At 36.2% G+C, this 16,987-nt stretch overlaps 1 pseudogene; it reads right to left on the bottom strand.

Moving 5' to 3' along the window:
- The window catches only part of LOC137235666 (opioid-binding protein/cell adhesion molecule homolog), a 121,035-nt pseudogene extending 104,610 nt beyond the window's left edge, over positions 1–16,425 (bottom strand).
- Positions 16,426–16,987: the final 562 nt, after the last annotated feature.

The following is a 16,987-nucleotide window of genomic DNA, read 5'->3' as shown; positions in this document are numbered from 1 at the left end:
TCAAACAAATTCCCGTAACACTATGAACACATTCCGTCTAGGTGCGGTCTTTATTGACCGGCTAGTTCAACCTAACCTAACCTCCTCTTGACATTTTTGGACATTTATTAAGAGTGTCATGCTGTCGTATAGACTTACCTAATTGAGTATTTGATAGTTGACAAGTATTAAAAAAATACCCACGTCTGATTTTTTTGGCCATTGCCCTACAAGAGTTGTTAGCTTTTGCGAAGAAAATAAACAGTTAATAGCGCACGTTAGTCTATTAGGAAACAACTTATAGTTAGCTCGTTCTTTCTTTCTTTTCCTGCTGTGTACCTAGGCAAGTAATATTTCTCGCAAAACAATATAGAACCAAGGCATTTGGTTTAATCTTCTCCATGCAATATAAATGAATAAATTTTGATGTGATTCTCGTACTCCGTTATTCTACTTTAACTCGAGCTTGGCCTTCTTTAGACGGTTATGGTTTAATCCTATATGGCGCGGCAGTACATGGTTATATGTTAAATATATAGGGACCTCGCTCACTCAAACATTCATCTTCCCTTCTTATCAATACGTCATACGAAACAGCCGCATAGGTTTCATTTAAGCAAAACTTAGGCACACTGTACAGTGACTGCACTGTGGAGAAGTCTTTCCTCGAGTGTTTTCTGAGCCGGTATCTTCTCCCAGTTAATATTTTTATTGTGGTGATAAGAGACCCACCGAAAGTTTTGGTCTGAAGGTCCCTTGCCGGATGTAGATCCGATACGTCACGGTAAAATGTAGCTCGAAAAGAGCCCACCGCCTCGGAAACCCTGAACCAAACTGCGATGAAACTTCTACGTAAAAAACAAGCGGCTGCCAATGCTTAGCTGATTAAATAAAAAAGATCTGCCACAATTAGGGGAGGTTGACAATTGAAATCCTGTACCACCGTCAGAAGTAGCCTTGTAAGAAACCTCCTTTCCATTGTCTCGGATGGAGCTGGTGGTGTTGCTCAAAGTAATTTTACATAACTATATACGTTTTGCGATGAAACCAAATTCAGGCAAAGAGGGATATAGACAACTCCTTCTCGTGCCATCTAAAATAGTTTTAATATCGACGAAGAGGTGATATCTTTCAGGAAGTTTTTTTTTATAATGTAAGCATTATCCGGGCCGACGAGTAAACCTGCTGGCTACTAGCACCGTTCTGCAGTATCTCCACACCCTTCTCGCTGCATTCGAACTCTACGCAGTTTGAACACAGCGTATTATTTATGCTGAGCGTATTATTGCTTTAATGTAGATTTAGGCAAAATGCTCATAAACTGGCCTAAACGGCTGTTCAGTATTTTTGGAAGTAAAACAATCGTACCCGGCCTGCTATATGGTGCAAAAGCATGGACCATGACAACATCAGACAAAGCGGCTCTGGAAGTGCTAGGGAGACAAATTTTTATAAATATTTATGAACTTCTACGCGTTGGCGAAGGCGAGTACCGAAGAAGATTTTATGATGAGCGGTACAACCCTACGCAGACATCAACATAATCCAGCGACATAAAACGCAGCGGTTACGCTGGCTGGGCTTTGCCATGCGAAAATGCTCCGGCTAAGAAAGTACTTTTGTTGGCGCACGCCTATTGGAGCAGAGAGAGGCCCCACTCTGCTAGAAAAACAAGGTAGAAACGATATAAATTTCCATGGTGTGATCAATTGCCCAGTATCGCTTAAACGGCTAGCGCCAATTAAGTATATAAGTGAGATAATCGGTAGCGTACATTTGGTTTGCCTCAGTCCATTTCGCTTCCCACAGCAGCCGGTTATATGTACCGGAAGACTCGGGCTGTGATGCCAGTTAATTAGTTGCGTCCTCCCAACAAATTGTCATGCTCCAAGTAGATTTTTGCAGTGAGATTTCTCTATATTACCCTGCTTCGGGAAGGTGTTCAGCCAAATGCGGGTCTAGAACCTAGTCCCGGCCCAGAGAAGTGGATTTGCTGCGTGTGCCGGAAATAATTTTTTTTAGGATAGTCACACTTATACCAATGTGTCACGTTCAAAGGATGATTGCATCGCGTGGGGTGCTCTGGGCTTGATTAAATTACTCTTCAGTATCTTTAGAATAACAGTTCTAAAACCTTCTAGCTTCGTTCCTCCTACTTAGAATTGCAGTAGCCGCTTTCGTTGTTTTCTTGACTTCTTTCTTGCGTTAACTACGTTTGTCGTGGTCTTCGTCAAAAAATGGTGATCCTATATGAGGCCCTGAACTACTTCGCATTCCTTAATATGAGTTCAGGTAATATTATCCTTATAAATCTTCAGAGAATAAAATATAAAACAAAAGTAGTTTTCTAAAACTTCCTATTTTATGTTCCAAGATTGAAATTTGATTAATCTGTCATTAAAGGAAGAAAAGACTTTAGACTTATTCCCACTTTGGTTAGGGACCGCAAAATGAGTGAAGTCCAGGAACATTTTTTTAGGAGTGCCATTTGGTAGAAAGCATTAGAACATTTAAATTCTTTCCACTTTTGTTTCTAGATAGTGATTCCTTCATAAATTTTGAATACTCGTGCTGTAGATTCGAAATGGAATGCGGATTTTTGTTGTCCATACTAAAAACAACAGCAAAATTAACTTCACTAATGTGTTTTTAATTGTATTTATTGTTCACTTATGTAGTTCAATTCACTTTTCTATGTTCTGTTTGGTTTTGTGTGCAATGGCAATCGAATTTATGGCCAAACGAAAGTTGTGCCAATGTTCATTCCGTTTTCATGGGGGGCTTCACGCTATTTCGCCATATTTCTTTACTTGCATGCACCAACTAATGACAAATTTTGCAAAATTGCTTTCCAGTGTCATTGCCATTGTTTTTCGGTGAATGTGAATGTTGTAAGCTTATGAGTTTAAGTAAAAACGCTATAAAGCTTGTGTTTTTCTATTGCACTTTCAGTTTTTGCTCTAAACTACGATTTTTCCACTCATTTATTTGTTGTTAATGATTATGTCGCACATATTCTTAGAGTTAAACAATGTGTAAAGTCGGTGGTATTAGTTTTAGAAAAAAGTGAATATGTAGCTATGAACTCATAGTTTTTTATAGCTAAGCATGTATGTCTACTTAATAGCGAAATTTTGCTGAGTCAGTACTTAATGAGCAGACATAATAAATTATTATGTGAAATAGAAAAAACGAGAATTGAATAGCATTTATGTTAAGCATAAACTTTTTAAAAGTGTGTAGTCGAAAAGAATAATTATCGTTGTTAGACATTTTGTTAACTCTTTAAAAACCTTCACTTATGGGCAAATCAATTTTCGCCCTTGACGCTCACCCAAAATCTCTGGATTAGGTTAGGTTGAACTGGTAAATAAAGACCTCATATAGGCTGAATGTATCCATAGTGTTACCAAAATCACGTGCCAGGACTTTTGTTATAGAATAAATCCGTCCTCTTGGCAAACACTGTAAGTTTTCTAGGACCTAGCTTAATAGCTGGAGCCTCGATATGGCGAGCGGAGGGCATGAACACAGAATGTGCTCAACCGTTTATTCCTGCAGCTCGCACTTCCTTAGTCTGCTCTTACTGACGAGGTCTAACATGCCGCAAGAAGGCAGTGTACAGTTAGTATGCCCATCGCGAGCCTTTAGTCTTATCTCTTTAGAAATATGAGCCATTTTGTAACCTTATATTGTAGGATTTGCCCATGATCTTAGAAATTCTGCAACGCCGTGCTTCTGCCCACGCTTTACTTGCTTTTTGGGTCATATGCAGCTCCTGTTTCCTTTTAATTTCTCCCAAACGAACTGGGACGTCTACCATCGATTCAGCGTATGCTGCACCCTACTTTGCCAACTCATCGGCCTTTTCGTTACCTTCTATCCCGTTTTGACTTGGAAACCAGTAAGATGTATGGTGCGGCCTGAGCGAAATTTGTTCAATGCTTCTATGTATGCCAGGCGCTGCCGTGGTGTGGTGGTAGCGTGCCTCGCCTACCACACCGAAGGTCCTGGGTACACGCCACAACAAACCAACATCAAAAGTTTATGCTGAATAACGCCATATTTCAGAATTTGTTTGAAAAACGCTCTATTTTAGAATTCGGTTCAAGATAGCCCCATCTCAGAATTTGTATCATAAACAGCAAATGTCAAAATGTATTGCTAGGACAATTTTGAAACAAAATCTGAAATCGGACTATCTTAAACCGAATTCTGAGACAGGGCATTTTTGAAACGAATCCTGAAAAATAGCGTTACTCAAACGTTTTCTGAGGCAGGTTGTTTTTGAAAAATCAGCCAAGATAGGGCGATATTCCACTCAGCAGTCAATATACTTAGGGTACTCACAGTCCCCTTTTAAAGTTAAATCGATCAAATTGCGCCTCGTTATCATATAGGAAGTGTGAGCACCCTTTTGCCTGTTTTAAGTAATTCTTTTTTAGTAAATTATGAAAATAGTAATACTTCACGATTATTAGTTTAAAATTACACGAGTAACTATAGCGTACTAAGGAATTTTTATCACACTACTTTTGCAGACTCTACGATTGGGATGGATATTTTTTTCAAATCAGTAGATAGCAGGAGGTTTTGTGTACCTCCAAAGCCGACATGCCAACCGTTTTTGGCCTCAGAGTCTCCTCCGTATTTTAACCTCCGTTCAAAAGATAAATTTGGGAATATGCATTCGGCTTCGGCTAGTCATTTTTGTTCGATATATTCCTTTCTACATGTAGAACCACATGTGGAATGTGAGCAGCAACTTCTTTATAATACGATGCGCGTTTAGGAGCAACCCTAAAAAAAGTGTCTTTTCCTTTTACCGCAAAATCTAGCCGTGATCGCTTTTCTTCGAAAACTCGAAACGTCTTGTTGTCTCTTGCCATTGTTTACACCGATATCACAGCCATAAAAGAAACACTGGCGCATCTTCAAGAAGACCACAACGTGAAATCATCCAGGGAGGAACAGCTGTCCAAAGTTTTTTTAGGACATGATCCTCAAAATAAATTTTAAAGCAAATGGATGCCATAGGGCTTCTTTCATTTCGAAGAGAAAAGGAGACTCCAAACCTAAATCGTGTTACTACACACTGTGAAGGAAAATGACGGAGAGCTTAATTTAGCGTTGCCTTACGGCAGTCATGGAAAGTGGGGGTGGACTACTCAATCGACATGATTGTTCCGATCGTGTTAACGGACAGACGGACGGACGGACATGGCTCAATCAAATATTTTTTCGACACTGATGATTTTGATATATGGAAGTCTATATCTATCTCGATTTCTTTATACCTGTACAACCAACCGTTATCCAATCAAAGTTATAATACCCTGTGTACAAGTACAGCTGTGTATAACAAACAAGTAAGGGTGTCTAAATTCGGGTGCAATCGAACATTATATACTCAGCCTGAGTTTCAATGGTGCAGTTCATTTCAGATAAATTATTTTTTCAAATTTTGTTACAAGGGATTTATTTTTTTTGAGGCTCTGGAAATGTTGCGTAATTCTTGATCGGAATAGGGGCGTGGCACCGCCTACTGACAAAAATAAAACTTTTTAAGTAAAATATCATTGATACAAAACTATTTTTCGCCTAAATGTAGCTTATTGTTCTAAATTACGACCCTTTAAAACATTTTTTATATAAAAGTGGGCGTGCATTTTAATTGATCCCGTCCATTTTTACTAGAAATATTTACTGCTAGAAGGAAAATATTTGTACGCAATCTTATTACGATCCCTTGATTTTTGTTCGAGTTATGGCTCCCGAAACATATAAAATTGCTTGGTCATAAAAAGGGCGGTGCCACGCCCACTTTCAAAAATTTGAATTTTTTCTTATTTCTTGTTACATCTCCACCATTGATATAAAGCTCTTTGTTTGCAAATATGTAGCTGATTTTATTCATTCACTACCCTTTTTAAAAATCTTTTATATAAAAGTGGGCGTGATCCTTAACCGATTTCGTTAACTTTTCTGCGAAGCATTCTTAATAGTAAATGCAACCTTTCTGTCGAATTTTGTTATGATAGGTTTAACGGTTTTAGATTTATGTTTAATAGTATTTTTAACATTGATTTTATCAGAAGTGGGCGGTGCCACGCCCAGTTTCAAGTTTTTATCAGGAGTCTCAATATCAGTCCACACATCAAGTTTCAATATTCTGGGTGTATTATTTACTAAATAATCATGTTATGTATGTGAAAAGTGGGCGTGGTTATCATCCGATTTCGTTCTTTTTAAATAGTGATGAGAGATGAGTGCCAAGGCAACTATATACCAAATATTAGTAAGATACCTCAATATTTACTCAAGTTATCGTGTGCACAGACAGATGGACAGATCAGCGGATGGACGGACATGGCTAAATCAAGTTTTTTCATCCTGAACATTTTGATATAAGGCGGTCTGTATTTATCTCGATTCTTTATTTTACTATGCGCAATGATTAGGTGTTCCCAAATTGGCACAGTGGCCACAAATGGGTTAAAACAATACTTCGCCTACAAGGATAAATTTTAGATGAAGAGAGATTAATTGAATTTATTGGCATTAAAATTGCAAAAAAATATGAAAATTGAATGCATTTTTGCTAAGGACGGCAGCGTGGGTTTGAATGTGATTGAAACACTCGTTGATATTTATATATTTTAATATATTTGGGAAATATGAAATATTTATTTTTTCGTCTTAACTCACCTTTAAATGAAGTCCAGTAACAGCAATTTGTTTTGCTTCCGCCAGAGTTTACAGATTTAGCACAGAGAAACATAATCCAGACGATGACTTTAAAAATTTAGCGGTAAACCAGCTTTAGACATATCTATGAATACCACAATGCGGGTTCAAATTTTGTATTTGTTTTATTGATACTCAGTTTGCTGGCTGGTGCACTTCCTATATAATTGCACATCATGCTGATATTGCCGTTGTTATTATTAACACATTTTTTTTTTTTTTTTTTTTTCAAACAAAATATTTTGTAGTGATGCTGTAGCTAGAAGTACAAACTCAACTGAAAATGCAAAATACCGACATGTCAGTTGAAGCCGGAGGGTTTTTGTACAGTTTTTTGTCGTGCTTTTGTCTTCCTGCTGCATAGCAGACAGTGCAGCATACAGAGAATATTTGTAAAGTCGTCAGACGAACTTGTGACCTTACACAGAATGACCCAATGCATAATTAAATATCTTCTGGTATGCAATGAGACAACAATTTAAGTTGGGCAAAGGAAGCTGGTGATATTAGAGATAGTAGCCTGTATGCGGAGCAGGACAAAGGCAAGCACAAAAGAAGGTGAGCCCATTCACATGCACTCATACTCGTACATGCAAAGCATTCTATAAGGCAAGAAAAGCAGCTGCGAAAAATTATACCTTAAATGCAACACTAAAAAATCACTTTCATTCACGCGTCAGGGAATCAGCGAAAACAGCCGCCAAAATGAGTGCAGTAAACTTTGTAATGAAATAAATAAAAATCGCTAGAACAAATTATGATGAAGAAATAGTCATGTCGACGTTAAGAATTTATAATTTGTTTTTTTTTTTTTTTGGGCTGTGTAATAACTTTCGTTCATATGCTTTTTGCTATGCTTTGTATGGGCTGATACATTTTTAATATGACAACTGCAGAATGCCGCATGCTGTACGGCATACAGCTCGCTACTGTAGCACCATTGTATGAAGATGTGAAAACAGCGATATACGCGCAAAATGTGCTCTTATTCATAAAATTTCAAAAGAAAATGATATGAAAAGAAACAAGTAAGGAAGGTTAAGTTCGGGTGTAACCGAACATTACATACTCAGTTGAGAGCTATGGTGACAACATAAGGGAAAGTAACCATGTAGGAAAATGAACCGAGGGTAATCCTGGAATGTGTTTGTATGACATGTGTATCAAATGAAAAGTATTAAAGAGTATTTTAAGAGGGAGTGGGCCATAGTTCTATAGGTGGACGCCATTTAGGGATATCGCCATAAAGGTGGATCAGGGTTGACTCTAGAATTTGTTTGTACGCTATGGGTATCAAATGAAAGGTGTTAATGAGTATTTTAAAAGGGAGTGGGCCTTAGTTCTATAGGTGGAAGCCTTTTCGAGATATCGCCATAAAGGTGGACCAGAGGTGACTCTAGAATGAGTTTGTACGATATGGGTATCGAATTAAAGGTATTAATGAGGGTCTTAAAAGGGAGTTGTGGTAGTTGTATATGTGAAGGCGTTTTCGAGATATCGACCAAAATGTGGACCAGGGTGACCCAGAACATCATCTGTTGGATACCGCTAATTTATTTATATATATAATACCACGAATAGTATTCCTGCCAAGATTTTAAGGGTTTTTTATTTCGCCCTGCAGAACTTTTTCATTTCATTTTACTTAATATGGTAGGTGCCACACTCATTTTACAAAGTTTTTTCTAAAAGTATATTTTGCGTCAATAAACCTATCCAAATACCATGTTTCATCCCTTTTTTCGTATTTGGTATAGAATTATGGCTTTTTTTCATTTTTCGTAATTTTCGATCTCGAAAAAGTGGGCGTGTTCATAGTCGGATTGCGGCCATTTTTTATACCAATACAAAGTGAGTTCAGATACGGACGTGAACTGAGTTTAGTAAAGATATATCGATTTTTGCTCAAGTTATCGTGCTAACGGCCGAGCGGAAGGACAGACGGTCGACTGTGTATAAAAGCTGGGCGTGGCTTCAACCGATTTCGCCCTTTTTCATAGAAAACAGTTATGGTCCTAGAATCTAAGCCCTCACCAAATTTCACAGGGATTAGTAAATTTTTGTTCGACTTATGGCATTAAAAGTATCCTAGGCGAATTAAATGAAAAAGGGCGGAGCCACGCCCATTTTGAAATTTTCTTTTATTTTTGTATTTTGTTGCACCATACCACTACTGGAGTTGAATGTTGACATAATTTACTTATATACTGTAAAGATATTAAATTTTTTGTTAAAATTTGACTTTAAAAAAATTTTATTTTTAAAAGTGGGCGTGGTCCTTCTCCGAGTTTGCTAATTTTTATTAAGCAGACATACATATAGTAATAAGAGTAACGTTCCTGCCAAATTTCATCATGATATCTTCAACGAATGCCAAATTACAGCTTGCAAAATTTTAAATTACCTTCCCGTAAAAGTGGGCGGTGCCACGCCCATTGTCCAAAATTTTACTAATTTTCTATTCTGCGTCATCAGTTCAACTCACCTACCAAGTTTTTCGGTTTTTCGAAATTTTCGATATCGAAAAAGTGGGCATGGTTATAGTCCGATATTGTTCATTTTAAATAGCGATCTGAGATGAGTGCTCAGGAACCTACATACCAAATTTCATTAAGATACCTCAAAAGTTGCTAAAGTTATCGTGTTAACGGACATACGGACGGACGGACATGGCTCAATCAAATTTTTTTTCGATCCTGATGATTTTGATATATGGAAGTCTATATCTATCTCGATTCCTTTATACCTGTACAACCAACCGTTATCCAATCAAAGTTAATATACTCTGTGAGCTCTGCTCAACTGAGTATAAAAACTATAACATGTACTGAAAATTAAACAAAAATCACGGAAAATCTGGACAAACTGACACCAACAGGAAAGCCAAGAAGTTATATGAACAAAATTGCAGCAAATTGTGGCATTTATTTGAAAGCACCCATGAACGTTATAATACCCAGTGGGGAAAGGAATTAAATTATGATAAGTTGTGTGTACTATATTGTTGAGAAATATTTCTAAGGGGTGGGCGGGCATGGGTTGGTGTTATATTCATGCAAAAACGCGGGAAGACCCAGCACTTGCCATTGTATTATCGTCCTTTAAGACTCAGTTTTTCTACTATAATGTATGCAGAAAAAATTAAAGCCGTTAATTAATTCATTGTAAAGAAATCCTCGCTGCTATACATAGGAGTCTTACAAAAATATCCAATAGAGCTAATTTCACCTTTATGCGCGTTTCATGCGCTTTTGGTAGTACGACTCAGCAGGTCTTTTAAAAAGCTATGTTCATTTAATAAATCCACAGATTATTCATTGAGTTCTTTCGGGGTTTTTGCTAGTATGCAATAATTTTAAACCTTTAGAACGTTTTTGGCTCTAAATTGACCCACAAGAGGAAGAATCAACGGGTTTTTAGGGGATATATTATATACATGATCGATTTTGAAAATTTTTGCAGAGAACATTTACCGTCTTATGTATAATCATCCTGTGAAGTTTCAATCTTCGAGTAAGGAGGAATAAATGACAAAAATCCTCTTCTGAAAGATCTGTTGAAGGGGGGATATAGTTATGCTATAGTTGTCCAAACCGCTCGGTTCCGACAAATAATCTACCGGACACTCAAATATACCAGCTCACCAAATTTCTCAAAATATCTCAAAAAAGGAGGGACAAGTTTGCGTGTAAACAGACAGACAGATGGATGACGGACAGACAGATGGGCATGGCTAAATCAACTCAGCTCTTCATTGTGATTGATAGACCCATCTCTTCTTTTTAATGACGTACAATTTTGAGATTCGTGACAAACTTGATATACCATTTCAGTTTCATGAAAGGTATAAAAATCCTTTTATATTTTATTGTTTTAAAAAATTATTACATATTTTGACGGCGCCTGAAAATTCGGTAGTATTTTTTTTATATACAAATTATCCCATGTTCGTATCAAAATGTCAATAATATCCTGGGAAACTGGTTAGACTACTGGGATCCGGGAAAGTCATGCTAACTAAGATGCGTTATGATGAAGGACGTCTTTCTTCTCGTCATATTGAAGAACTACCTGCACAATCAGCTCCTAGATAGAAAGAGTATATGGCCTCAGTCAATAGTAATTCTGCCAGAGTAGCGTCAAAAACGCTCCAAAGCTTTAAAAATAAGCAGCATGACTGGTGTTTGGAAAGCATCGGATGCTTCACTTTAGCTTGAAATTAGTGCTTGAGGGTGGTTTTCTATAAACATGCAGTAACCTTCAACTCTATGTTAGATCCGGTCAAATGTCAAACAAGCAGATACCTTTCTGAACCCAGCCTATTATGTCAAAAAATGCGGTGATGTTATTTATCGCCAGACAAAATGCTAAGAATACTTCCTAGCCGGTGGTATTTGGCAACAATAAAGAGACGAGTTTATTAACCTGTAAGGCGATCAGCTGATTATCTTCAAGTCTGCCAACACTGCCCTACCAAATCTAGCCAAATTTTCTCACATTTCTTCTTTCTCTATGGGCATACAAACATCTAAATATACATATTGCTTTTGAATTTTGATATACATATAGTAGAAGAAAGAAAACAAAAGTTTTTATAAACTTTTACGCAGTCAGTGTTTGCGCATATACTAAAATATATAAATATTAACAGATATACAGGGTGCTACACGAACGGTTAAACATTTTATTAACAAACGTAAACTTCCCGCTATTGGCAGAGTACAACATTCACATACAAAATTTGAAGAAACATTTTTAGAAACATTCATACTATAAAAAAAAGACCATGCTTCTTATTCTGTTTACTATTTATTAGTTAAAATGTATTTTTTTATTGTGAAACATTTTAGAGAAACACCAACGAGTTTAAAAAATAATTCCACTTACAAAGTCTGAAAGCACTCACTGGCAATCCAAATATCAATTTCTTTTGCTAATGCTTTACATGTAGCAAAAATTAAAAGTAAATAAATAACAAGTAAGGAAGTCTAAGTTCAGGTGAAACCGAACATTACAGACCCAGCTTTACACTTGAAATGCTGTTGGTGTTTGTTCTGTGTGCTTAATAGTGTTACAAGGCTGCGCAATAATACATATACATATTGTTCTATTCTGAATTAATTTTTCTTCGATTGAGCCATAAATAGAAACATAGAAAATTACTTTGTCATAAAAGGAGCGGTGCTCCGCCCATTTTTTAAAATTTTTAATTTTTTATACTCAGTTGAGCAGAGCTCACTGAGTATATTAACTTTGATTAGATAACGGTTGGTCGTACAGGTATAAAGGAATCGAGATAGATATAGACTTCCGTATATCAAAATCATCAGTATCGAAAAAAAATTCGATTGAGCTATGTCCGTCCGTCCGTCTGTCCGTTAACACGATAACTTGAGTAAATTTCGGGGTATCTTGATGAAACTTGGCATGTAGGTTCCTGGGCACTCATCTCAGATCGCTATTTAAAATGAACGATATCGGACAATAACCACGCCCACTTTTTCGATATCGAAAATTTCGAAAAATCGAAAAAGTGCGATAATTCATTACCAAATACGGATAAAGCGATGAAACTTGGTAGATGGGTTTAGTTTATCACGGAGAATAGAAAACTAGTGAAATTTTGGACAATGGGCGTGGCACGCCCACTTTTAAAAGAAGATAATTTAGAAGTTTTGCAAGCTGTAATTTGGCAGTCGTTGAAGATATCATGATGAAATTTGGCAGGAACGTTACTCTTATTACTATATGTATGTCTGCTTAATAAAAATTAGCAAAATCGGAGAACGACCACGCCCACTTTTTAAAAAAAATTGTTTTTAATTCAAATTTTAAAAAAAAGTTAATATCTTTACAGTATATAAGTAAATTATGTCAACATTCAACTCCAGTAATGATATGTTGCAACAAAATACAAAAATAAAAGAAAATTTCAAAATGGGCGTGGCTCCAGCCTTTTTCATTTAATTTGTCTAGGATAATTTTAATGCCATATGTCGAACAAAAATTTACCAATCCTTGTGAAATTTGGTAGAGGCTTAGATTCTAGGACGATAACTGTTTTCTGTGAAAAAGGGCGAAATCGGTTGAAGCCACGCTCAGTTTTTATACACAGTCGACCGTCTGTCCTTCCGCTCGACCGTTAACACGATAACTTGAGCAAAAATCGATATATCTTTACTAAGTTCAGTTCACGTACTTATCTGAACTCACTTTGTATTGGTGTAAAAAACGGCCGAAATCCGACTATTAACACGCCCACTTTTTCGATATCGAAAATTACGAAAAACGAAAAAAATGCCATAATTATATACCAAATACGAAAAGAGGGATGAAACATGGTAATTGTATTGGTCTATTTACGCAAAATATAACTTTAAAAAAAAACTTGGTAAAATGGGTGTGACACCTACCACATTAAGTAGAAGAAAATGAAAAAGTTTTGCAGGGCGAAATCAAAAGCCCTTGGAATCTTGGAAGGAATACTCTTCGTGGTATTACATATATAAATAAACTAGCGGTACCCGACAGATGATGTTCTGGATCACCCTGGTCCACATTTTGGTCGATATCTCGAAAACGCCTTCACATATACAACTAAGGGCCACTCCCTTTTAAAGACCCTCATTAATACTTTTAATTTGATACCCATATCGTACAAACACTTTCTAGAGTCACCCCTGGTCCACGTTTATGGCGATATCTCGAAAAGGCGTCCACATATAGAACTAGGGCCCACTCCTTTTTAAAATACTCATTAACACCTTTCATTTGATAGCCATATCGTCCAAAAAAATTCTAGAGTCACCCCTGGCCCACCTTTATGGCGATATCTCGAAAAGGCGTCCACCTATAGAACTAAGGCCCATTCCCTTTTAAAATACTCATTAACACCTTTCATTTGATACCCATATCGTACAAACAAATTCTAGAGTCACCTCTGTTCCACCTTTATGGCGATATCCCTAAATGGCGTCCATCTATAGAACTTAGGCCCACACCCTTTTAAAATACTCATTAATACCTTTAATTTGATACCCATTTCGTACGAACACATTCTAGAGTCACCCCTGGTCCACGTTTATGGCGATATCTCGAAAAGGCGTCCACATATAGAACTAAGGCCCATTCCCTTTTAAAATACTCATTAACACCTTTCATTTGATACCCATATCGTACAAAAAAATTCTAGAGTCACCCCTGGCCTACCTTTATGGCGATATCTCGAAAAGGCATCCACCTATAGAACTATCCCTTTTAAAATACTCTTTAATACCTTCCATTTGATACACATGTCATACAAACACATGCCAGGATTACCCTAGGTTCTTTTTACAACATGGTGATTTTCCCTTACTTTGTCTCCACAGCTCTCAACTGAGTATGTTATGTTCGGTTACACCCGAACTTAGCCTTCCTTACTTGTTCCTATTTATTGTTATAAATCCACTTGGGAAATGAAATACCATTGCTATAAAGTTCTTTTTTGCAAAAATATAGCTTATTTTATTCGTCCACCACGGGCGTGGTCCTTAACCGATTTCGTTAATTTTTCTTCAAAGCATTACTTACAGTAAAGGCAACCTCTCTGCTGGATTTTTTTATGATATGTTTAACGATTTTTAATGTACGAATAATAATATTTGTAAACTTGATTTTATCACAAGTGGCCGGTGCCACGCCCATTTACATTTTTTTTTTTTTTGCAAGTTTTTATTAAGAGTCTCAATATCAGTCCACATGTCAAACTTCAACATTCTACGTGTATTGTTTATTAAATAATCAGGTTTTTTGTGTTTTCCAAAACGTTATATATATAAAAAAAAAAAAATGGGCGGGTTTTCATCCGATTTCTCTCATTTTCAGTACCAATCTATTCTGGGTCCAGATAACCTCGTGTACCAAATTTGGTGATGATATCTCAATATTTATTCATGTTATGGTGTTAACGGACAGACTGATGGACTTACAAACGGATGGATGGATGGACTAACATGGCTCAATCAAATTTTTTTATGGAAGTCTATATCTATCTCGATTCCTTTATACCTGCACAACCAACCGTTATCTAATCAAAATTTTAATACCATGTGTAGAAGTACAACTGCGTATAAAAAAATGCAAGGCTCATAACCTCCAAAGAGATCTTAGGCCGAGCTTCTCTTCCAGTTTGCGTCGAGGTCCCTTTAATTTTTCCTACAAATTGGCGGGGCGGGACCTACATGTTTTGTGGCGACTCACTTCCAAATCACTGCCGAAGGGCGACACCGCTTGGAAAAACTTTTTTCTGATTGAAAAAACTTTCTTCTAAATTTTCGTATAATCAAGCTACAGATAAACGATTTTTCCAGTCTTACACCTTCACACGGTAATAGTTGGAGTGAAATAATAACATGAAAATTTTGCGCTTGATTGGAAACTGTTAAGGGATGTCGCATAGTGGTTAAATCTCAAGCTTTAATATTGCGACTTCATATGCACGTTAGCTTGAACCAATTTTAAAAACGAATCCATAGGACATATCTTTTTTGCTTATTTTTATCAGCTTTTTTTTTTTTATTTTTTTATCAGCTTTTTTGCAGTTAATCAAAGCCCAAAAAAAAAAAATTTCTCCGACCACTTTTTCAAAAAATGATATTTTAATCTCTTTGAAATTAAATAAAAACATCACACGAAGCGGATATAATACCCTTATTAGACTGGGTCGATTTATTATCCGATATCGCGCATCGATGTTTCGATAGGATTTGGGCTCAGGAAAAAAAAGTTCCACTACGCATACCCAAAAAAATAATTTTCGAGCCTGCGAAATTTCATTTTGTTGCCTTTTGTCGACTTATTTTTTTCATATAAATAGAAATGCTATTCGTCTCTCGCTCATTATAAAAATAAAACTGACTTCAATAAAACAAAATAAAAACTTGCTGTTTTTACATACATTCCACACACCTGCTACACCTTGTTTACATTTAGTTTATTAATGCATATGCCTGTGCGTGTGTGTGTGTGCGGTTTGTGCCAACAGAGCAGAATGCAGCCAAGCAAAAAAGTGACTGCACGCCGGAAGGATACTAAGAAACCCACACACGTCTGTCATGAATGCAAATGTGCTTATGCTGTCGCGTAGATTTACACATACTCAACACACACACACGCACACACAAACATATGCATACAAATGTAAATGCATGCATAAATAAACTAGCTTAGTATATGGTTCGTGCTTGAGTGTACGTGAATGCTTTGCTGCGCTTTTTATAGTATTTTCTGATATCGTATATTTGCATTTTTTTCCTCCTACATCTTTTACTGCTTCGGCAGACTGTTGCAGTTATCGCTATTGTTTTAGTTGCTGCTTTAGGTAAAACAGAAACGGAAATTGCATTAAAATTCACTATTTTATTATGACTAAACTATAAAGGCAAGTGCACACAATTTCCCTGTCGCTCATGTGATGGTGGTGGGGGTGCTCCTGCTGTTGTTGTTGCTTGTCACCTCATACTTATGCGCGGATATTTGCATCAATGCTTGATGTGTGTTGTGTGTTTTTATCTTTATTTTAAGCTCATTGCAATGTGACTACTCTTGTTGAAGAATAAATTATTGCATTCTTTTTATTAATATTTAATGACACAATTTGTTTGAGTAATTGGTTGTTTTATTATCATTTCACATCACGCACTAAATATAAACAATTAAGTTGCTCATACGCACTGTTGCACTACATACATTTGCCAAAATTTATGATTGTATGGATATATTTGAATAACTGTAATTAATGTTAAACCACATACTGCTGACTTCATATGCATAATAATTTTATATTTGCTTTTACTGCTTTTTCATTTTTTTCATTGCCTATGCTCGCAAATGGATTTTTTTTTGCAATTTCACTTTGTTTTTAAATTATTTTAATTTGTTATTTTTAAGCACAAAACAATATTTTACATGTAGTTAAAGTTTCAAACGAATTGCTTTGATGTCGCACAAAATTTAAAGTTTTTATTTTTTTCAAATACTTTTTAATACACAAAAATACATACTCCATATTTTTCCTTTTTTTATTTTCCCTTTCTCTATTCCAGTAATTGATATTGTTTTAGTATTATGTATATTTTAGCATTTATAATAAATATATAAATATTTATATAAATATATTTATTATTAATTGTATTTGTATCGATAAGCGCTTTGACGCGTAACACAGTGCCGTTATGTTAAATGGTTGCACGAATACTAAATTGCATCGCCTCCTAAGCTC

Source organism: Eurosta solidaginis, unplaced genomic scaffold (assembly GCF_040869045.1).
Source record: "Eurosta solidaginis isolate ZX-2024a unplaced genomic scaffold, ASM4086904v1 ctg00001046.1, whole genome shotgun sequence".
Classification (NCBI taxonomy): Eukaryota; Metazoa; Arthropoda; class Insecta; order Diptera; family Tephritidae; genus Eurosta; species Eurosta solidaginis.
Note: the sequence above shows the minus strand (reverse complement) of the source record. Positions and strands in the feature narration are given on the sequence as shown.